The following is a 22411-nucleotide window of genomic DNA, read 5'->3' as shown; positions in this document are numbered from 1 at the left end:
CAGTTTACCCCAAGGAAGCCATGACACCAATGCCCAGTTTAATCATTAACTCTCAAGTTCACAGGACTGAAGCTGGAATGCACAGGACCTAGGGGGTGGCCTGCATCTCCCAGGCACTAAGAGAAAGATAGTTCTTGAGATGGGAAGAGACCAAAGTTTAGAATGGGATCAGGAAAAAGGGATTATGCTGTTTCTCTCAATTTTGTTGTAGTTTCACCATCATCTTATTAGCTTGAATTCAGGATTTCCTTTTAGTGCTCATAGGATATTGTTAATTCCCTCTGCCATAACCCCTACACGGCACGGAAATTTTTTACCCTTCCATCTACCCCATAAATTGTGGCCTCCAGGAGGGCAGGACTCCGTCTTTCATCTCAGTGACCTCAGTGCCTGGCACATAATAGGTATGCATATCCAACCAGTTTGCTGACTGGATGAATAAGTGAGACCCTAACTCTGCCTACAGGTGTTCCAAAGCACAAGTCTTTTCTGTTTGTGTGCTCATTTGATTAAAAGAAATAGACAGTGACTTCGCATTAGTTCAACAGAAGTTCACAAACATCCTTTGAGACACTCTGTAGCATCTTAAAATATCACAAGTTGGACAGAGATGGAATGTTCTTAAGGAGTTCAGTCTTCTCCCCTTTATCCCTTAGTGTTTGGATGACTGCAGAGCATATTTACAGTTGCTTTGGCACTCTTGGGAGAGAGGTGCTATTCAAGCATGAGGTGAGATTTTATTGAGGAAACAAAAACCTCATGGAGGGCAAATTCCACCAGCATATTAAAGGCAACTGCTCCTTATAATTTCGGAAGGCTGCAGCCAGCAGTTGGAAAGACTGTGTTAGCAATAGCATCACCCAAGCCCCGAGAACGCATCTTTAAAGACACTTCAGGATTCTACAGAAGAAAGCTTCCACTGGAAGGTGAGGTACAGATGGGGGTACCATTTCTGTTTCTCTCCAGTGAACCTGATTTTCCTGATCTGTAAAGTCGAGGCAGTCACCTCTCCTTCACAAGGCACTGGCAGGATTAAGTGGAACAAGATGGCATCAAGTCTTGTTGTTGGCTAGAAGATGCTCAGTCACAGCCCAAGTGTCTTATCTTTCTCCCAAATGGAGGAATCCGGAACCTACAAAGAATCAGAGATGTGGAAATAGATTCTGCTCTTAGAGGCACATGACTGGTGCCCAGCGCTTCAGCTGCCCAGTCTGGAAGGGGAAGACCCACTCTACTACTACTACTGGCTTAAAGTATAAACGTGTACTTCTAAGTGTTGATATCGACAGCCCAAGAGGTGCTGGAAGAGCTTTCCCTTGGAGGAACAGTCGCTCTCCTGGAAAAGCCAGCTTGCCTGGTTGGAGTTGAGCCAGAAAGGCTGACTCTCGCCCTGGCAAATTCTCTGTCACTCCAAGGTCCAGGAGACTGGAAAAACTGGCCAACATCAGCGGGCCTCTTTCGGTACCAGCGTCTGGTTTCTTGTTTATGTGCTGGTTGGTGGCGTATCATTACAACCAGTTTGAATTCACCTCTTTCCACCACCTGTAAGTTCTCAGAGTTCTGCAAATTCTTTGAAATTCTAGCTCTCAGTGATTGCTAGGTCGGGGGATAGGTAATTTAGGAAAAACCCCCGCATGTGGATCCCGCCAGCTTCTCATCTGCCCTTGGTCCCAGCACTAACCTAGAGCAATCACCTGTGCAGGGAACTGGAAGACACTGAGCTAGCTGCTCCGGTCACCTGGTTTCTTCCCCTGTTGCCTTTCCATTTCTCTCCCCTGCCCCCAAAGAACTGAAATGAAATGAGAAGTAAATTGCCAAGGGAGATCCTCTCCTGGGGCAAATTTCCTGTCTTTGCTTACGGGCATGGAGACCCTGAGTGGGGGGGCTAGTTGCAGAGCACTCTCCCAGAACCAGCCCTGGGGTGACAGGTGCAGGCCGCATCCACTCTTTCATGGGGTGGGGGTGGGGATTTAAAAAGTGAAGGAGGAGGAAGAGAGACTGTACAGGAGACCCCAAGGGCTGTCCCTATTCCTCCACCCTGCCCCACCCCGAAACTGTCAGTCTCTACCAAGCCTGAGAGAGAGAGAGAGAGAGAGAGAGAGAGAGAGAGAGAGAGAGACTCAGTGGGGGCGGGGAAAAAGAGACGGAGGGGGGGAAATCAAAGAAAATTGCAAAAGTCAATGGCCCGGAACTAGAGGCAGCCTCAGCAACTGCAGTGTGACTTTGATTCCCCTATCATAACCCTGAATTAAAAATTCAGGCAATTATCTGCATGGCTTCCTTCTGATTAGAACGAGCCGGAGCCTCATTAATGCATCAGCACAGAGGAAAGCCATTAGGGTCTGTGAAATGGAATGTTTCTCTGAGAACAGGTTCCGCTTGATGTACAATACCCAGCAAAAAGAAATTTCACACATTTTTGAGCTCAGAGTCACAGGACGGCACCCTGCTTCAGGGCTGCAGACCCTGCCACAGTTGTCCCTTTTCAGCTGGCTCTGGGTGAAAGCCACCTTTGTTTCCCAGCCTCTTTCTCTCTGGCACCTCCATCCTCTGGAGTGGTGTGGAAGAAGGGAGAGGGAGGTGAGGAGCCAGAAGGGACCTCCTGGCTGCTCCCTTTGCTTGGTCCTAAGATCCCGAGTCGGCCTGGATGTGGGGTCTCCATGTCCTTGAGCCATGAGGAGCACTAGAACTTCTTGGGAGCTCACTGCCCTCCTTTGCTAGAAGAACTAGGCGCAAGCTTGTTGGAAACAGTGAAGGTCCAAGACTCCAGAAAAGAGCAAAGTATCTGCATGTCCCCAGTCTTGGTACTCTCCTGACTCATGTGGCGACTTAAGCATCCCAAGGCCATCCAAGCAGGATCTGGTGAAGCTGAGCCAGCCTTGGGGGCTTGCTTGTTGCTTTAGGAGAGGGTGAAGGGTTGGAGGTAAGGAGGGCACCCTTTGTTCACTCCTTATTCTGTAAGCTCTGCACTCTTAGAAATGCAAATCTGTGGTCCGGTCCCTAAACAGGTGATCATCCCTGCCACAGCTGGCCTTCAGAAGCTCTCATGCACCCATGAGATTTTGGGATTTCCAGGGGACAGCTTTCTTCTTCCAATGACTGTGTATCACTTCCAAGGGAAGCCAAGGAGCAGTTTCCCAGACAACTTCCCTTGCAGCCCTAATAAGGTCAGTTCTTGGGAGGACTGGGCTTGATCCAGAAGTATTGTCCAGATTTTCTTCGAGCCAGTGGGCGGGACTTAGGCCTCCTCATTTCGGGCAGCAGGGCATTCTTCTAACCCAGGGATTCTCAGGGCACCAAACATTAATCCTTGGGATAAATAAGCTCTTTGGGAGGAAAGCTTATCTTACCTGGTGAGAACGGATACAGATGAAAACATTTTTTGTAAAAAAAGAACTAGTTATGGTCAAGAGGATGCCAACCAGGAAAGTGTTATCCTTCAAACGGTTTGAGTAAGCCAGGTTCTTCTGGCACACCTGTTAACTATTCAGTGTTAAGAACCAGGGCCAAGTGTCTGTGCAAAGCTGTAAACACGGTGAGCTGGTAATCAGGTTATAAGGGAGTCAATGTTTAACTACTAACATTTGTAGCAACCGCGCCCCCTGCTGTACACCAGCAAAACTAGGCGAGCCGCCGTAATTCAGGTTTTCGAGATGTTTTTAGTTCCATCCCACGTGAGAAGGGTACATTCCTGGTCACCAGGGAGTTTTTATGAAGCATGTTTTCAATACTGCAGACAGTTTTATGGGTGAAGGCTCCTAGAGTTTACCTCACCCCCCAACACAAACAAGATGCTTGGTGATTTGGTTATGTTCTTTGTGGGTTCTGAGGATCTGGTCTTTCCAACACTTTGCTCTCCCTGGGCCAACACTCAGCCAAGTCAAATGCAGTGACTACAGATGACCCCTGCGTAAAGGGCTAACCTGAAGGCACCTGGAGTCTTGGGCAGGGGGGAGGTTATCTCTCTAGGCTCACAGCTGGTAGGAGAGTGAGAGGAGCTGGCCAAAGGTCAGGAATGTGGGCCTTCTAGGGAGCGAAGCTACTCCACCAGCTCCACAGCACAGGTCACCCTTTGCCATAGGAAGTGATCACGTCTCAGCACTGAGTACCTTACCACCATCCACGGTATTTCTCAATAGTTTAAACATAGACTCTTTCCTTTCCTCCCAAGATAGTTCAGTTCCCACCTTTGTAACTTGTCACTCCTTACTCATTCAACAAATATTTTCTGAACAGCTATTATACGTTAGATGTTGTTCTAGGATCTGGAGCGCTGAACATAAGACACAAGTCTCTCTTCTCACGGAGCATACATTCTAGTTGGGAATGCAGACCATTCCAGAAACATGAATGCGTGAGCCAGCAATGTAAGTGCCGTGGATAAACAAAGATAGGGTATGCAGGAGAGAGTGAGGGAAGGCTACTTTATACAGATGGTCTCTCAGGAAAGCACACTGGATAAACTTTATGCTGCCCTCTGGCAATCCACCTTATTTCTCTCTTTTGGAACTATAGGATTGCCTCTTCTGTAAGACATCCCCTATTAACTTTCCACCTGCACTGATGTTCCCTTCAGCTCATCTCTGCTCCAGCTTCTTCATTCTTGGAAAGATATACGGTGATATCTTTGATGATAGCCTCCTGGAAGAAGGGTCCTGTCTTCCATTTCTCTGGTTTGCTATCAGAACAGGGGGTGGGGAAGGCAGGGAGGAAACAAGAATTTCTATGATGTGCTAGAGACATTAACACATTAGCTCATCTCACCCTCACAGAGCTCCTACACACTCTCTATTATTACTCCCATTAGAAACCAACAAAATGAAGGCTTAATTTATCTAAAAGGCAAATTAAGGTGCACCTCCAAATGATGCACCTGGGATTTAAACCCTGACCTAGGTAGCACTGAGGCCTCTATCCATTTTTTAAAAAAATATTTTATTTATTTTTTTAAAAGGTGGGTTCCACACCCAACATGGGCCTCGAACTCATGACTCCAAGATCAAGAGTTGTATGCTCTACCAACTGAGTCATCCAGGCCCCCCTGAGGCATGTAATAGGGTGGGTGTCCATGAAGTGTTGTCAGTGAGTAATGAGTACAAGGAAGGGATGAGCTCTATTTGTCAGAGAATGGCCATGAACAAGATGTGATTAGACTTCTCCAGTCTGCTGGATTATAAGTCCTTCCTTTGGTACTAACCGAGTGACCACAGCCACTTCCCTTTCCCTTCCTGGGGCTCAAAACCCTTCTCTGTAAACTGAGGTTAGACCACAGGATCTCCCAGGTCTTTTCCAGCTCTGACAACTCTAAGAAATACAATCTCCTACAAGGGATGGTGGAGGGTGGAAGGCAGGGGGAAGTCAAGTGACTTAACCACGGCAAATCTGATTTTTTTAAGAGACAGAACACAAAGCACAACATTTTGTTCATTCAATTAAAATTCAGCATATACTGAATATGTGCCAGACCCTGGCACGTGCAAAGGATAGAGACACATGCTTTTAAAATACATCCTCGCCCTATAATGTGTGTAAAGGGCAAAATGAACATGACAAGAAATTATTACAATAATATTAATGACTAACATTTTATGCGGCACTTTCTCTTTGCCAGAAATCATTCAGGGCACTTGGAAACTTTTTTGCTCCTTCTTCTCAGCCACCTATGAAGTGGGTACTATTTTTATTTCTACTTTACAAGTGAGTAAACTGAGGCACAAAGAGGTGTGTGTCAGAGCTATTGTGAATATTAATAATGCATGAAAAGTATTTATTTACAGGGCCTGATATGCAGAAATTATGATAGGCAGAAATGTCATGCAACATTGACTGGTGGTTTCATTCCCCTTGATATTTCTGTTATTCCCTGTTTGACCCCTCTGCCACTTGGAATCAGTCACACACAGCCAGTTGGAGGCATTTTCTGTAGAGAGCAAAGAAGGCTTTAGGGTTTTGAAACTCAAAAATCTGTGGCTGTGAAGAAACTCAGCATGTAGAGCAAACCAGCTGAGTTAGAGCCAGTTTTCCTGCCCCTAGGAAAGGAGATAGGGGGAGGAAAGAGGTGTGCTAGACCCCCTGAGAAATGGAGCACCAGACCTTGTTCCTCCTTTGAGCTAGATGTCTGGCAAGTTGTGCGATCAGACAGCAGGTGTGCAGGTCAGAGGTGCCTGACATGGCCCTGGACTTGTTGACTTGTTCCCTGGGCATTAACATGGTGAGAGAGCCCAATGCCCTGGGTTTGAAAGCAGTTGCAAATAGAAGAGGTCTTAGCCCTGCAAAGTCCCCCTCTGGCCAGCATGGTGCACACAGCACAATGAATGCTCATCTCCCTAGGAGGGGTATGGAAGTAAAAAGAGGGTCCCTAGGTCTGAAGGGTCCTCTAGAATGGGAACAAGGAGAAAGGCTGCCTAGGGGATCAGCATTGGGATGTGGATGTCTCATGGCTGCTGCAAAGAGGCAGCGGGGCATAGAGACCAGGATGGGAACTCCTTGATGGGGGGGTGGAGGGGGTGGTGTCTGTTCGCTTTAGTTCACTGCTCCAGCCTGTGGGCCTGGGTCAGGTAATAGGTGATTGATCAATATTTGTTAAATGAATGACCTTAGGTGGGTTGCCTCTAGAACCAGGCTGTTACGTTTCAAATCTCAGCTCTGCCTCTTACTACCTGGGTAAGTCTTTTCTCTGTGCCTCATGTGTAAAATGGGCATAAAAATGGTGCAGATCAATACTTATCTGAGATCAAAAGAGAGAATGTATAAAGCACTTAGTGTCTGACCTACGTCAGACAGGTGCTCAGTAAGAATTTGCTTATAGTATGAGCAGTTGCCCTGATCCTTGCCCTGTACCTCAGCGATATGTTAGGTCTCCCAAACCTGAATTCAGATGCAACCTTGAAGAAAAGTTGAGGACTCCAGAATTGGCTAGGGTAGAATTCCCACCACCATGATACAGTGGAGACTCCTGATAGAAATTACGCTAAGCACTTAAAAAAAAAAAAAAGTTACTTTTCTTGCCCGATGGATTTTGGTTTTTTTTGTTTTGTTTTGTTTTTTTGCCCGATGGATTTTGTAGGCTGATACTGAATAGTCAAGAAGAGGGCAAGCCTGTAAAAATTAGATGTCCTGTGAAGACATTTTAAATTAAATAGCTTTCTTGCTTGTATGCATGTTTATTCCCAGGACAACTTAACCTCTCACCTTACTTGTTTTTATAGAAAAGCACAGTTTTTCAGGTGAGTTATTTGCAAGTGCTGCTAAGAGAACTGAACTTTAAGAGAGGACAAGTCTAGGAAACAGAACTGTTTTCTTTTTTCCTTCCATTTCTTTCTACTGAAAGAGGTATGGACTTTCCTGAAGAAATGCAGTACAAAAAGGCTTTATTTATTGTTAAGATAAGCTCTCTTGAAGGTGAGTAATAAATATTATCATTAATTTTTTATTTAAAACAACCATCCGGGTTTATCTGGCTTCCTGCTTATTTAAAAGACAGCAGGTGACCAACTCTCCCATTTGCCCAGAATTGTCCCCATTTTGGCATCAAAAACCCCATATCCTGGGAATGCCAATGACAAATCAAAGAGACTTGATTCCCCCTCTGCTCACTATTAGCAAGTGAGGACCTGAAGACCCTGCAGGGAGAGGTGTACCCAGCTGGGAACGCCTTATCTGACAAGAAGGAAATGGGAGGGCACAGAGAAGACTTTCAGGTAGGGGCCACCCGACAAGCCAGAAAATGCATGTGTTGGCATCCTTCTTATAATGTCCCTCACTTTGGGTCAGGATTGGATCCCCCAAAAGACCCCACAGGGTAGTTCCTGCATCCCCACGTCACTGTCAAATCTGCATCCACAGAGCCCTGTGGGTGTCCCCACACAAGGGAGTAGCCTAGGCACGAGAGTTCCTCTGGGACACGTGGAGTGGCCGCTCAAAGCCTCTGCAGTTGTCCCCTTTCCTCAGACCAGTTGTTTTTGTTCTTGGGGTGTCCACAGACCTCATGGGATTGGCCCACCACATGCAGATCGAGTTTCTGGTCACAGAGGATACAGTGCAGCTGTCTCCACACCTAGTAGGTGAACACGAGGACCCATCAGGGCTGTGGGCATTTGGCTTTCAGGCTGGATTCCTCCTTTCATGGATCAGGGTCTCCCATGAGACTGTGGTAAAGATGTTGGCTGGGTAATCTGAAGGCTTGCCTGGGGCTTGGAGCGTTTGCTTCCAAGATAGCTCATCACATATCTGTCGACTGGAGGCCTATTTCTCACCATGAGGACCTCTCTGTAGGGCTTCTTGAGTGTCTTCCTGACACAATAGTTAGCTTCTCCCTGTGGTAAGCGATCCAACAGAGAGAAAGCAAGAAGGAAGCCACAGCGCAGTTTAAGACCCCACCAGGCACCATTGTTTCTTCCATATTCTATTTGTTGGAAGAAAGTCACTAAGTCCACCCTGCCCTCTAGGGGAGGGGAGTTAGGGAGGGAAAAGAATCAAAGGGTTTGTGTACATACTTTAAAGCCATGGATTCCCAAAGCATTAAAGTGGCTGAATCGGCAAGGAGTTTCCACAAATGAGTTGGTTCAGATAGTAACGTAGGAGGAAGAGCAAGGGCTTTGAGACAAATCTGAGTTTGAAACCAGGCTTTGATCCTTTCCATTTTCTGGGATCTGGGGCAAAATGATCATCTCTAAACCTTAGTTTCTTCATCTGTAAAATGAAAATAACAATAATAATTCTTCCAAAGAGTTATTATAATTTAAATGAGATGACCCATGCAGGGACAGACTCAAATTGCATAGGGCCTGACACCTTCACAACTTGACAGGACCCTCTTTACGAAAGGAGAATGCAAAATTACAACGATAAATTAGGCACAAAATGAACACTTATTTAGAATTAGAAATGTCAAAACCCCCAAACATTTTAAAAGCTGGTAAATACCACAAATATCACAAAATTCAGAAAAATGACAATTAAAAAAGTCACCTCACCATACCTCTTTAAAATACATTCTTTCCTACATTTTAACTGCATACTTTTTGATCACTTGTCAACATGACAAAGATTTTGCAATATTTTCCATAGTCAGGGGCGCCTGGCTGGCTGAGTTGGTAGAGCATGCAACTCTTGATATTGGGGTCATGAGTTCAAGCCCCACGTTGGGTCTAGAGATTACTTAAGAACAAAATCTTAAAAAAAAATATCTTCCAGCCAGAGGAGAGAGATAATTTGGTCTTTTCTTAGCATGGCTGGTCAAAATTTGATTTTGATTATTGAAAGGGTATTATTCAGTTTTACAACTCATTATTCAACATGTCAGGCACTTTTTCAGGGTTGTTGTCAAATTTGGAAAACCTCCATCAGATACTTAATATATGAGCTTAGAGTTTCAAGTACTTCCATGTAGTGAACTGATGGCACCCATTACCCTAGGCTCTTGGGAAGATCTGCATAAGGGAGGCTCTGGAAGCTTCCACTCCCTTGGCAGTCTTCCCCTGGAAGCATGAGGCTGGTGTGCAGCAGGTGCTCAGGAAATGGGATAAGCATAGGCAACCCTCATCTTTCTGCTTCATTTCCTCAAAGTCAGAGATTTCTCCTCCTTCGTTCCATCTTCTTCCACAGAAGCCTCTTCAGCGTCCCTCAGAAGGCCAGGACAAAAACACAACCTTGGGTGAGAAGAATACTGGACTCAGAATGAAAAGACCCGGGTTTTAGTCCTGTCTTTGTCACTTAACTGCGGGACTTTGGTAAATTACCCAGCCTCTCCGTGTATCAGTTTCTTCATCTCTGAGATGGGCATAGCTAGGCCAGTGTCATGGGTTGCTGTCTATTAACAACAAAGCAATTATACTAACATCAAATGTTTTTATTTGGTGCCTAAGAAATCACTAAGGAATCAGTTTGGACATAGGCAGTGTTGATGAGAATCTTAAATTCTTTGTTCTCTGTGGTCTAAATGAATTGGAAATTCAAACTGGGCTTTAATAAAATTTGGCATAAACACTGGGACAGCAAAATTGTCCACTCTCTCTGCAAAAAGGTACTGAATGCTAGCTATTACTGGATATGTGCTAGAGATGGGGATTGCCCAGAGGGACAAGACAAGTCCTGGCCCTTCAGGTCTGAAGCACAGGTAGATGAAACCCCAGACCGACATCTGGAGGATGGGCTCAGCTCCTGTTAAGTTTGCAACCTCAGCCTCCCTGTGCCCCAGTGTCTCCTTCTGCCAACAGGCATGGCTAACCGCCGGAGAGGGGTGTAGACATAAAGGACGGAGAGCCTGCACATCTTGGAGAATATGGGGCCAGAGTCATCAGAGGGTTGCACGGAGCTCTCCTGAGACGGGCTGTTCTTAGGGATGGCTCAGGAAGCTTTGAAGTGCCGCCAGGACAAGGGAGGCTGCCCCGTCCCGGCGGTGCATTCACTTGTGATTTACTCCTCCACGTGGGCTCTGGAGTGCCAGTCTCATAAATACATTGGCTGCTCAATCCCGCCCTGGAACACAGACAGAGGGAGGGGGCCCACGGGGAGGAATCACCAAATTAAGAAGGTCCTTGGGAGTGACTGGCCTACAGATATCACTGAGCCCCCTAAATTTCTCTCCTTAAAGCATAAATATTTCCAACTAAGATCACAGACTCCCTCCTCATAAAAATCAATGAAACCACAAGGGAAAATGACCTCTCGCTTGACTGCACCAGAGATATCTCAAATGGAGTCACTTCCCCTCCCGCAGAAGCAGCTGAACTGGGGCTCAGGATTTGAAACCCAGGCACTGAGATTGAGAATCTGAGGCTAAGAAATCAGGTGGGTTGGATGTGTGTCTGTATCTCTTCTGACTTGCTGTGTTTTGTGATGGCTTCTGTGCAACCCTGTTGCAACATGAGACTTTTTCCTGGAGTCACACCTGGGATTGAGCCCCAGCTCCTCCAATTACTGGCTGGGTGTCTTTGGGCAAAGTAGGATCCCTCCACCCCAGTCTCCTCATGTAGTACGAGAAAGATGATAATGCACAGTCTGCCTACCCCACAGAGGAGATGACAAAATCAAGAGAATTGTCTGTGCAAATGCTTTGTAAACCATACAGCTCTGGATAAATAACAGTTCTTCTTATTAAAAGATAAAAGCACTAACTCTGCTAGTGCACTTGTTAGAACTCCTTATGCTGTAAGTGACAAAAAAACCTAATTCAAACTGCCTTAAACCACAACTGAGTTATGTAATTGAAAAGGATGGATCCCATCCTTTTCCCATCACCCACAGTGATCACCCATCTCACGTCTTGACAAGACGGCATCCAGAAGAAGGTAGGTCCTCTCCTCCAACTTCCATTAAAGAGATGAAGGGAGAGATGGGAAGGACTCTTCTTTTTCCAGACTTAGCATATGTGTCCAATTTCATTGGTTCTCTTCACATAGCCACGGGATCAGGTATGCTGACTGGCTGAAGAGAATCACAGACCATCCCTAGATCTGGAGGCAGGATCATGATGCTAACCAAACCACATTTGGAGGGGTCACTTTATCAGAAGAAGAGTGAGTAAATGCTGAGTTGCACAAACATCCAACCAGTACAGCCCATGCCCTTGAAATGACCAATACCCACACTTGCCTGTATCCCTATAAATATAGCTTCAAAAACTCCACTCTCTAAACAAACACAGTCAACCTCTTTTTCCCAAAGAGACAAGCCAGGACTTCGTGTGGTCTGGTTCTCTGGGTGATTTGTGGTCCTCGTGTGGGGAGCTGCTATGGTCCTCTGCAGTCCAGTGAGGCTAAATGGTAAATTGAATCCCCACTGATACAGTCAATAAGCAGTAATGGAGGGAGAACAGGGCAATTGCATTAAAAGTTCTCATTTGGAAAAGGAAAGGAGAGGATACAACTCTCAGCAGTCACCATGTCATTCTCTGCCAGAAATCACATGGACATCCTTCCTTAGCACCAAGCATCTATCCTCCCCAGTGCTGTCCTCCAGAAGGCTTCCCTTTGCCCTTTGCCCTCTGTGGCCCCTGCCCGTCTCTTTGGGAAAATCCCTTCTTTGTTGTCTTTCATGGACATATGACAAGTCCATGGAGGAGGATGGCCCTTTTGGGGGCTACACTGTTTTAACAGCTCTCTTCCTACTGCTACGAGCTCAGGAGTAGAAATCATTATCGTAGACCATGTGGACCAGGTCTGAGGTTTCTCTGGCAAAATGATGCCCTTAAAAATCAAATGGGATCTTGGTTTATTTGCTACTATTTGCTAATGCCATGGATAGTAACGAAAGTCTGGCATCTTATCATGTCTTAGTCTTTGAACTAGACCTGTCTAGGACAGTCATGGCCTGGCAATAGGCCCAGATGCTCTGGCTAGGTTTTAATTTCTATCTTGGCCTCTACTTGAGAATCATCTAAAACAACAAGCTAGGTGGGAATGACTCATAGAAGTACCCCTTTCCTCACAATAACAACAAAAATAATAGGAGCAACCTTTACTGATTGCTTACTATGGGGTGGGCACTGTTCTAAAGGCTTTATGTAGACTTAAGCCTCACAGCAACCGTATGAGACAGGAGCTGTCTCCCCCTTTGCAAACAAGGGTCATGGGGCAGTAAAGAATCTGTTCCCAAGTGGTGGAGCAGCGATGCACACACAGGCAGGCTGGTTCCACAGTCCTAGGGGAGACTAACTGCTCTTCTTTGCTGCTCCCTGGCTACCTCCTGTTGCACCTCCCCAAGGGGTGCATTGACTTCTTTGTTCCAGGCATCACAGGAGGTACCTGGGAAGGGGTATCTCCCAGGCCTTAATCTTACTTTCTGCTTTGTGTCTCTGGTCCAACTACAGAACTTCTTCTCACTTTCTTCTTCTAAATAACTTTCTTCTGCTAACTTTGATTTGAGGGTAGAGAATTGAGATTTTCTCAGACTCGCAGACAATTGTAACTACAAATCATTGGCAAAAAGGCAACTCTTAGTGAATCTGTATTTTTTTCCCTCTCTTACTTTTAGATGGATCAGGTTCAGTTTAATCATTCTTGGAAGACCTTGCTGAAAAAGTTACTAGCACACTCCAAAATTTGAAATTTTCTTACAATATCTTTTAATGTTAAAGACTCAGGAAGCACATAGTATGAGTCTCAGGCTTAACAGGTAACAGGGTTATAGAACATAAAAAAGGACCGCTAAATTCTTGCATCAATTCTTTCTGGGACATCTGGGTGGTTCCATGGTTGAGCGACTGCCTTCGGCTCAGGTCGTGATCCTTGGGTCCTAGGATCAAGTCCCTTATCGGGCTCCCTACAGGGAGCCTGCTTCTCCCTCTGCTTATGTCTCTGCTTCTCTCTGTGTCTCTCATGAATAGATAAATAAAATCTTAAAAAAAATTCTCTCCTTCATCCAAATATGTCAGTTTAGCCTTGTATCAGCCCACTTCTAGTATTAGATTCTGTATCAGTTAGGATTCTTTTGGTTGTGACTCAACCTAACTTAAGAAGAAGAGAAATGTATTGGAAGTCCACTGGGGGCTCCGAGAACTGACTGGAGCCCCGGGATTATGGTTGAGGAATGTCAGCAGTGATCCCCTTGGAGGAGCTGCCTGGGCACTGCTGCAGCCAGTCCCTGCTTGTTTGCTCTCTGCTCAAGATCCTATTCCCAGGCAACGAACATCAGACTGGTCAGGTGTGGGATGCCCACACCTGGGGATAGGTAGGCCCCACAAGACTATGCTTGGTGCAGAAGAGATCATTCCAATAAAGGAAACAAGACTGCTGTTCAGGAGGAGAAGTGGATGCAGAGCTGTCCATATCCTACAAACTCCCCTTCCACCCAACAACACTGATCACATGGCCTCTGTAGCTGTGACAACAACTGGGTCCTGGCAGCTGGATCAGAGTGATAACACGCTGGATGGAGGTCTGGAGGAAATCTACAGCAGTTAGGTGGATGTTAGGGATGAAGGATGTTCCCAGCCAACACATGCCCTTGGATGTCACCTTCAGGGATAGAATTCCACATTGGGTCTAATTTACTGTGGTAAGACTTAGGCACTTGGGAGTTAAAATGTAACAAAACAAAATTTTGTTTGGTTGGTGTTAGCTTTCTTTGCTTGTTTGTTTCAGGTGTTTGTATCTAAGGGGCAAATACAAATACATTTAGCTGTCAGCGTTCAATTGTGTTCTCAGAAGCTAGTGATTCATCCCCTTACTCATTCACTGATTTAGCAAATCACATAATGGATATTTACTGAGCACTCTGGTCCTGGGCACGGTTTAGGAGCTGAGGAGATACAAACATGGGTGGCCTAATCTCCATCCTCGAGGCTTAATGTCCGAGTCGTGACAGAAGTTGTAGAAATACTTTAGTCTACTTGGAAGGAACAGTTTGATGCAAAAGCTCTGAAATCAGAGGTACAAAAGTGCAGCGCTGGATTTGAACCCTGGCTGTGTGACCTTGGGCCAGTAATGGACTCTCTCCAAATCTTAGTTTTCTCATTTCAATAATGGAGGTAATAATAGTTCCTCCTTGAAAGGCTGGCTCTTCTCCTTAAATTGATGAATAGATTTCATGTAACTCCAATCAAACTCCCAGCATTTTTTTAAAAACTGGAAATTGAGGGGCACCTGGGTGGCTCTCAGTTGGTTAAGTGTCTGCTTTCAGCTCAGGTCGTGATCCTGGGGTCCTGGGATCCAGCCACAAGCCTCAAGCCTTAAGTCGGGCTTTCTGCTCAGCAGGGGAGTCTGCTTCTCCCTCTCTGTCTGCCCCTCCCCCCACTCCTTCTCTCTCTCTCTCTAATAAATATTTTTTAAAAATGGAAGTTGATAAGCAGAATGAACCTAAAATATATAAGAAATATAAAAGGCCAAGATAATGTCAAAGAACAGAGCTAGAAGGGTCACACTACCATATAACATGATATATGATAAGGCTACAGCCCTTAAAACAGTGTGGTTTTTGACGCAAGGATAGACAAATAGGTAAAGGAAGAGTGTGAAAATAGACTGACATATATAGGTCACTTAACATACTAATTTATGACAAAGACAATATTGCACAGCAGTGCAGAAAGGGCTTTTTTTGGTAATAATATTTATCCTTTTGTGTCTTGCTTATCTCACTTAGCACAGCGTCTTCAAGATTCATCCATGCTGTAGTAGGTGTCAACATTTCATTCATTTTTAAGGCTGAATACTATTCCATTGTCTGTATGTACCACATTTTGTTTATCCATTTGTCCCCTGGGGGACATCCACTGGTGGTGTTATTTCTAACTTTTGGTGACTGTGAACCATGCTGCTTTGCATTTTGGTGTACAAATTTCTGTTCAAGTTCCTGTTTTCAGTTCTTTCAAGTATATACTCAGAAGTGAAATTGCTGGGCCATTTGCTAATTCCATTTAAAATTTTTGAGAATCTGCCATCCACTTTCCACAATGGCCGCACCATTTTACATTACCACCAACATTGTACAAGATTTCCAATTTCTCCACGTCATTGCCAACACTTATTTTCTAGTTTTTTGGTTTGTTTTTGTTTTTGATGATAGCCATCCTACTGGGCGTGACCTAGTCATTTTTTTTTTTTTAAGAGAGGAGGTGAGGGGGAGAGAGAGAAGGAGAGAGAGAATCTTTTTTTTTCTTTAAAGATTTTATTTATTTATTCATGAGAGACAGCGAGAGAGAGAGAGAGAGAGAGAGAGAGAGAGAGAGATGCAGAGACACAGACAGAGGGAGAAGCAGGCTCCATGTAGGGAACCTGACATGGGACTTGATCCTGGGACTCCAGGATCATGCCCTGGGCCGAAGGCAGGCGCTAAACCACTGAGCCACCAGGGATCCCCAGAGAGAGAGAATCTTTAGCAGACTCCACACTCAGCCTGAGCCTGAGATCATGATCCAAGTTGAAACCAAGAGTCAGGCATTTAACCGACTGAGCTACCCAGGCACCCCCATGACCCAGTTTTTTAAATCTACTTTTTGTGCTGCTAAATGAGTATCTCACTTTGACTTACATGGTCACTGGCCACTATACTATGAAATTTAAGTCAACATATAGTGGGTGTTTGCCACATAATAGTCACTGAACTTAGTAATTTATTAACTTAATCACCACAACAATTTTTTGACATTTAAATATAACATGCATACAGTTAAGTGCACAAATCCTAAGTGTATACATTGATGCATTTTCACAAACTGAATACACCTACCTGACCAGCATCTAGATAAAAAGCTAAAACATCAACACTCCAGAAATCCCCTGGGTGCCCTCTCCCACTGCTATCAGTCCCTCATTCCCCACCAACACCCAGTAGAAAGCAATGATTACTAATACCTTGACTTTAAACTCATAGATTAGTTTTGCCTGTTTTTGAATTTTACATAAATGGAATAAAAAAAATATAAAATCTTTTGTGCATTGCTTCTTTTACTAAACATATTTTATGAGGTTCTTTCATGTTTTCACATGTAATAATAGTTTATTTATTAGCATTGCTAAATAGTACTCCATTTTATGACTATATCACAATTTATTTATCCATTCCACTGTTGAGGGAGATTTTGGCAGTTTCCCGCTTTCAGCTATTACTAATAGTTCTGCTGTGAACATACTTTTGTTAAAGATCATTTGATGGATATATGCACACAATTCTATTGGTATTTACCCAGGAGTAGGATTGCTAAGCCATAAGTGTGTATATATTTAGCTTCAATTGCTACTTCCAAAGGGGTTGGTAAATATATACCCACCACAGAATATGAGAGCCCTAGGAGATACAACCACTTGCCCACATTTGGCACTGTTTCTCTTTTTCATTTCAGCTATGTTTGGTGAATATGGTTTGAATACATCCCATCAAATTCAGATGTTGAAACCTAATCCCGAATTTGATGTATATAGATGATGAGGGCTTTAGGAGATGATGATGGATTGGTGCCCTTATAAAAGGCCCCAGAGAGATCCTTTGTCAATATTACAGCTAGAAAGCATAATCTATGAAACAGAAAGTGTGTCCTCACCATACACGCCCACACTGTGGGACTTCCCAGCCTCCAGAACTATGAGAAATGATTGTCTGCTGTCTATAAGCCACTCTGTCTATGGTGTTTTGTTATAGCAGCACGTATGGACTGAGGCAGCGAAGGTGTAGTGGTATTGCATTGTGCCTTTAATTTGCATCTTTGGGGAATAGTGAAATTATGCACTATTTTCATACATTTATTGGGGGCTTGGATATCTTCTTTTGGGCAATGTCTGTTTAAATATTTTGCTCATTCTTCCATTGTGTTGTCTTCCTTTTTTCTTATTAATTGTGCAAGTTCTTTATTCTGAAAATGAGTCTGAGTACTGTATATTGCAAATATCTTTTCTCACTTGCCTTTTCACTGTCTTAATGATGTCTTTTGATGAATAGAACTTTTGACATTTTAGTCTAGTCGAGTTTACTGGGTTTTATTTTTAAAGATTGATTTATTTATTTGCAAGAGCAAGAGAACTGGGAGGAGGGGCAGAGGGAAAGGGAGAGAAAGTCTTAAGCAGATTCCCTGCTGAGCATGGAGCCCGTGCAAAGCAGGGCTCAATCTTACAACCCTGAGATCATGACCTGGGCTGAAACCAAGATTTGGATGCTTAACCAACTGTGCTACCCAGGTGCCCCAGTTTACTGTTTTATTTTAGTGTCCTATTCAAGAATCTGCCATCCTCCAAGGCGATGACGACTTTTTTTTTATTCTATTTACTAGTTTTTCTTTTACACTCAGATTTATAAGGAATCTGAATAAATAAATCTGAATACATTTCTATGTATTATGTGAAGTAGGGATTTGAAATTCACCTTTTTTCCATACAAATAGCCAAAAATGAATTCGATTGTGAATTTGGTCTAGTCCAAATACTACCTACCTTCTGAAATATTCCCAAAGAATCCTAATTAGAAATAACTATTTTAAATTAATGCGATAAATATTTTTGGCACATCTAGTGTTTACTAGTCTCGCTAGGTTGCTAAAGGGACGCCTCTCTGAGAGCAGACACTTGAACTCGGACCTGAATGAAATGACACCAGCTGTGAGCAGAGTTGGGGAAGGAAATTTCAGGAAGAGGAAAGGAGCAAGAATATGCGAGCTTGATAGTCAAAGAAACTACAAGAAGGCCAGTACAACCAAAGGATGATGTCTAAGAGGATGTGAAGCACAGATGATTCTTTCAAATGGGAAATTAAAGGAAGGACAACCGGACTGGTGTCACCACAAGATGACAAAGCCATGCCTACAAAGTTTGGAAGGGAACTGTTTTTCAACCTGGAATGCTTTCCATTAAGAGTGAGGGCAGAATGAAGACATTTCAGACTTACAAGAATCCAGAAACCTTATCTACGAAGCAACTCTCCTTAGGGTTTTTACATGGTGGTCTACTCCAGTGGGGTGAGCGCAAGAAGAGGTAGGAGCCTAACCAGGAGGATAGTGAAGCCAGTGCCCCTGTGAGAGCAGGGCATCTCTCCTGGACAACAGGTGGTTCGGCATGGAGCAGGTTTGGAACAGGTTTTGAGTATTTTTAGCTTTTACCTGTGCTCCTTCTAATCCATTTTCCATAAGTAAACTCGGTAAAATTTTATTTTATTTTTTTCAAAGACTGTGTTTATTTACTCATGAGAGACACACAGAGAAAGGCAAAGACACAGGCAGAGGGAGAAGCAGGCTCGTGGAGGGGCTGGAGTTGGGGCTCAATCCCAGGACCCTGGGATTATGCCCTGAGCCAAAGGTAAACACTCAACCACTGAGCCAGCCAGGTGCCCTCAGTAAAATTTTAGATTACCTCCTTTCTCAGTTTAAAAGCCTTAAATGGCTCCCTGTAAGTTTCAGAATAAAATCCAACTTTCAGTGTGATATAAAAGGCCCTTTGTTAGTGACCTCTGACCATCTGTCACCACTCTGGATGGCCACTCATACCCTCTCCTCCAATCACTGATCTTTTAACAGACTTCTTAAAGCTCCCTGCCACCGTGAAGCCTTTGTAGCTGCTGCTGCTGCTGCTGTCTCTCTCTCTCTCTCTCTCTCTAGAAGCAAGCCCCCTTTCCCTGCCTTTCCCTGTAAGATTTCTTCCTTGTCTTACAAACTTCATCTTCTTGGGGGAAAACTCATGCTCTCCTATCCATCATTGGCTTCAGTGCCCTTGGTTTTACCCCATGATTTCTTATGCTTCTCACCTCTAGTACCACTCTGTCTCCTTGCATTTTTTTACTTATTTATCTGTTTTCCTCCTAGATTCTAATCTTGAGGGTAGGGAATGCACTTTAAAAAAAAAAGATTTGTTATTTATTCATGAAAGACAGAGACAGAGAGAGAGAGAGAGAGAGAGAGAGAGACAGAGAGAGAGGCAGAGACACAGGCAGAGGGAGAAGCAGGCTCCATGCAAGGAGCCTGATGTGGGACTTGATCCCAGGACTCCAGGGTCACGCCCTGGGCTGAAGGCAGGTGCTAAACCGCTGAGCCACCCAGGGACTCCCCACTTTTTTTAATGTAGGTTTCATACCCAGCATGGAGCCCAATGCAGGGCTTGAACTCATGAAGCTGACAGCAAGATCTGAGCTGAGATCAAGAGTCAGACACTTCACCAACTGAGTCACTCAGGTGCCCTGGAACTGAATTTTAATCATTGTTGATGAGTATGATGGCTTCTCTGTGGTCAGACTTGGGTAAAATCTCAGCTACATCATTTACTATGTTATCTTGGGAACTCTGAGTCTCAATTTCCTCACTTGCAAAGTGATGAGGTATTTTTATCTGCAGCACTTGGCACACAGAAAGTGCTCCGTAAGTTGTGTGGAATGAATCCATGCAGATGTGCACAGTTCCCAGGGTAAGAGCCTCTCAGCAGGGGAGTAAGGATGACTCACTTCATGATTGATTCCTCCCCTCCCTCCCAAGAAGGAGTGCTCGGCTTCCTCTCAAGGACCGTTATGCCTTGAGGGTGGTGGGGGAAAATCAGAAAAATGCAGGCTCTTTTCTTTTTCATGTTTATCCATGTGTTCACCTAAGGCATTCAGGATATCTCAGAAGGTAAGAATTTCCCAAACATATCATTGTCTGATCATTCTTACAAAACTATCTAACCATGATGTGACTTTATGACCCAAATTTTCTTAGATGTGGATGTGGTAGTTATAGACTGTCTGGAGGAGGCAAAGGGATCATGTACCCATTCTGCAGATGGAAAACCTTGTAATCTTCTCTAAACTCCGCTGAGCCCAAGAACTCACATAACTTGTCAAAAGTCTGCCCAAAAGAGGTCTTCAGCAGCCCCACCAGGTGTTTCCTCTCCCCCAGTTAAACGAATATTCTTTTTTTGTTCTTATGGTGGAGGCAGCATCCCCATGGGGCTGCTCTACTGTAACTGAGTTTCTAGAAGCAAGAGAGTTGATCCTTCTCAATGTGTTTACAAGACCTGGAGCAGAGTCACAGAATGGATTGTGAACTGGTACACGAAGGTTCACAGCAGCCTTATTCATAATAGCCAAAAAGCGAAAACAACCCAAATGTCCATCAACTGATAAATGGTTACATAGAATATGGTATATCCTTACAATGGAAATATTAATTAGCAGAGAAAAGAATGAAGTACTGACACATGCTACAACCTGGATGAATCTTGACATTATACTCAGTGATAAAAGCCAGACACAAAAGACCACATACTATATGATTCCATGTATATGAAATGTCCAGAGTAGGCCAATTTATAGGGATCAAAGCAGGTTAGTGGTTGCTTAGGGCTAGGGGTGGTGGCTGGGGAGTAATGCAGAGTGGCCACTAATGGGTGTAGGGTTTCTTTTTGGGATGATGAAAACATTGTAAAATTGATTGTTACTGTTGGTTGCACAACTCTGTGAATACATCAAAACCCACTGATTTTACACTTGAGATGTGTGAATCAGAGCTCAATAAAGGTGTTAGAAAGAAATAGATCTAGGGGAAGTTGGGGTGGGGAGAAAAAAGAGACTGGATTGTGTTCTCACACATATCTCTTACTACAAGCATTCATTCTGTAGGAGAAAGAATCAAGATCCTAACAGTGGGTTAGGATTTCTGACCACCAGGCCTTCCTCTCCTCACTCAGTAGAAAGAAGTCAGTTATCACAGTGGGCTCTAGCTGGGTCATCTTTCAGGTTAACTTTTTAAACTATTGCTAACTTTTGCTTTTCTCTTTCCCTTCTTTCTGCCTTTTTCTCCTTCTCAGGACCCAGTTGTCCCACAGGTAGACAGAACTTGGACCACAAAACTGGGGCAACCAATCTGTCTAAAAAGTGTGTTGAGTACAACACTGATCTGAGGTACAGAGCCCTGAAATTGAGGTTAGCTTTCAGCGCTTCTCTGTGCAGGAAGCTATAAGTATAGTCCTTTCCTGGAGAAAGCTCGTGGTCAAGTAGAGAGATTCGCCAATTCACATCAAGAAAGAGCTCAGGATGCTGGTGTTTCTGCTTTTTCTTCTCCATGAGGGATTGAACGTGAGGCTGGCCAAGGGATGTCAGCTTAACAGGAGGCACAGCACCAACCTTTACATGTATGCCACCAAATTTTGTTCAACATGTAACATTTGCTTTTCTTACACATGGTTATTTATGCCATTCTCTGTCAAACTGAACATTGATCCTATTTCTCAAAGTAATGTAGGTCCAGCTTACTTTAAGAGCAAGGAGGCATTGGGCAAAGTCACACTCAAGCCCTTGCTGAGAAAGCAAGAGTGATTGCTGGAGTATTCCAGGACTTGCTTTGATTGCTTAAGAGATGTGATCAGGGCAGGGATAGCTGGACTCACACAATGGCTTAGGTAAACCAAGGAGTAAAGGGTTAACTGTCAGGGGGTTTGGACAGAAAACTCTATTACACTATAATTGTGATTGTGTTATAATAATTGCTGGCTTGTTTCCTGTTGCTTTGAATCTTTGATTCCTTCAAGCATGCCACCAAAAATTCTAGTATCTGGAGTAGCGGAGAGCCACTGGATTATCTACTTATTCCCTAAAGTCCCCTCTGATTAAGATTGTCAGATAAAATACAGAACACCTGTTTAAATTTGAATTTCAGATAAACGGCAAGTTATTTTTCAGTGTAAATGTGGTGTCCCATGAAATACATGTTTGTCTGAAATTAAGTTTAATTGGGAGTCTTCCATTTTTATTTGCTTCATCTGGCACCCCTCCCTGGGATTCCCTTTGCAGAGACATAAATGCAGCCCCATCAGGGCTAATGTTTTGTACTGTGTGCCATCTAGTGGCCACACCAATGGGGGGAAAAAAACCAGGAAATCACTTGAAAACAGCTATGCGAGAACACCGTAAAGAAACAACTCTGCTTTCATTTGTAAGATTCTTGAAATTTTTCTTTCTTTTTCCTTTCTTCATTTCTTTTTCCTTCCTTTCTTCCTTTCTTTTTCCTTCCTTTCTTCCTTTC

General features: G+C 44.0%; 1 long non-coding RNA gene across 3 annotated transcripts; it reads left to right on the top strand.

The window, feature by feature from the left end:
- Positions 1-471: 471 nt before the first annotated feature.
- Positions 472-22156, top strand: LOC121472630. Of its 3 annotated transcripts, none has more exons than XR_005982959.1 (4): positions 472-1544; positions 3009-3167; positions 9607-10791; positions 21198-22156. It is a non-coding gene; the product is annotated as an uncharacterized LOC121472630 (long non-coding RNA). The 3 variants fall into 3 exon arrangements; XR_005982960.1 differs by lacking the exon at positions 21198-22156 and adding an exon at positions 4251-4367 and having other exon boundaries at positions 9607-14607; XR_005982958.1 differs by lacking the exon at positions 21198-22156 and having other exon boundaries at positions 716-1544; positions 9607-14607.
- Positions 22157-22411: the final 255 nt, after the last annotated feature.

This window comes from Vulpes lagopus, chromosome 12 (assembly GCF_018345385.1).
Source record: "Vulpes lagopus strain Blue_001 chromosome 12, ASM1834538v1, whole genome shotgun sequence".
Taxonomy (NCBI): Eukaryota; Metazoa; Chordata; class Mammalia; order Carnivora; family Canidae; genus Vulpes; species Vulpes lagopus.
The sequence above is the reverse complement of the archived record's forward strand: the minus strand, read 5'-3'. Positions and strand labels throughout refer to the sequence as shown.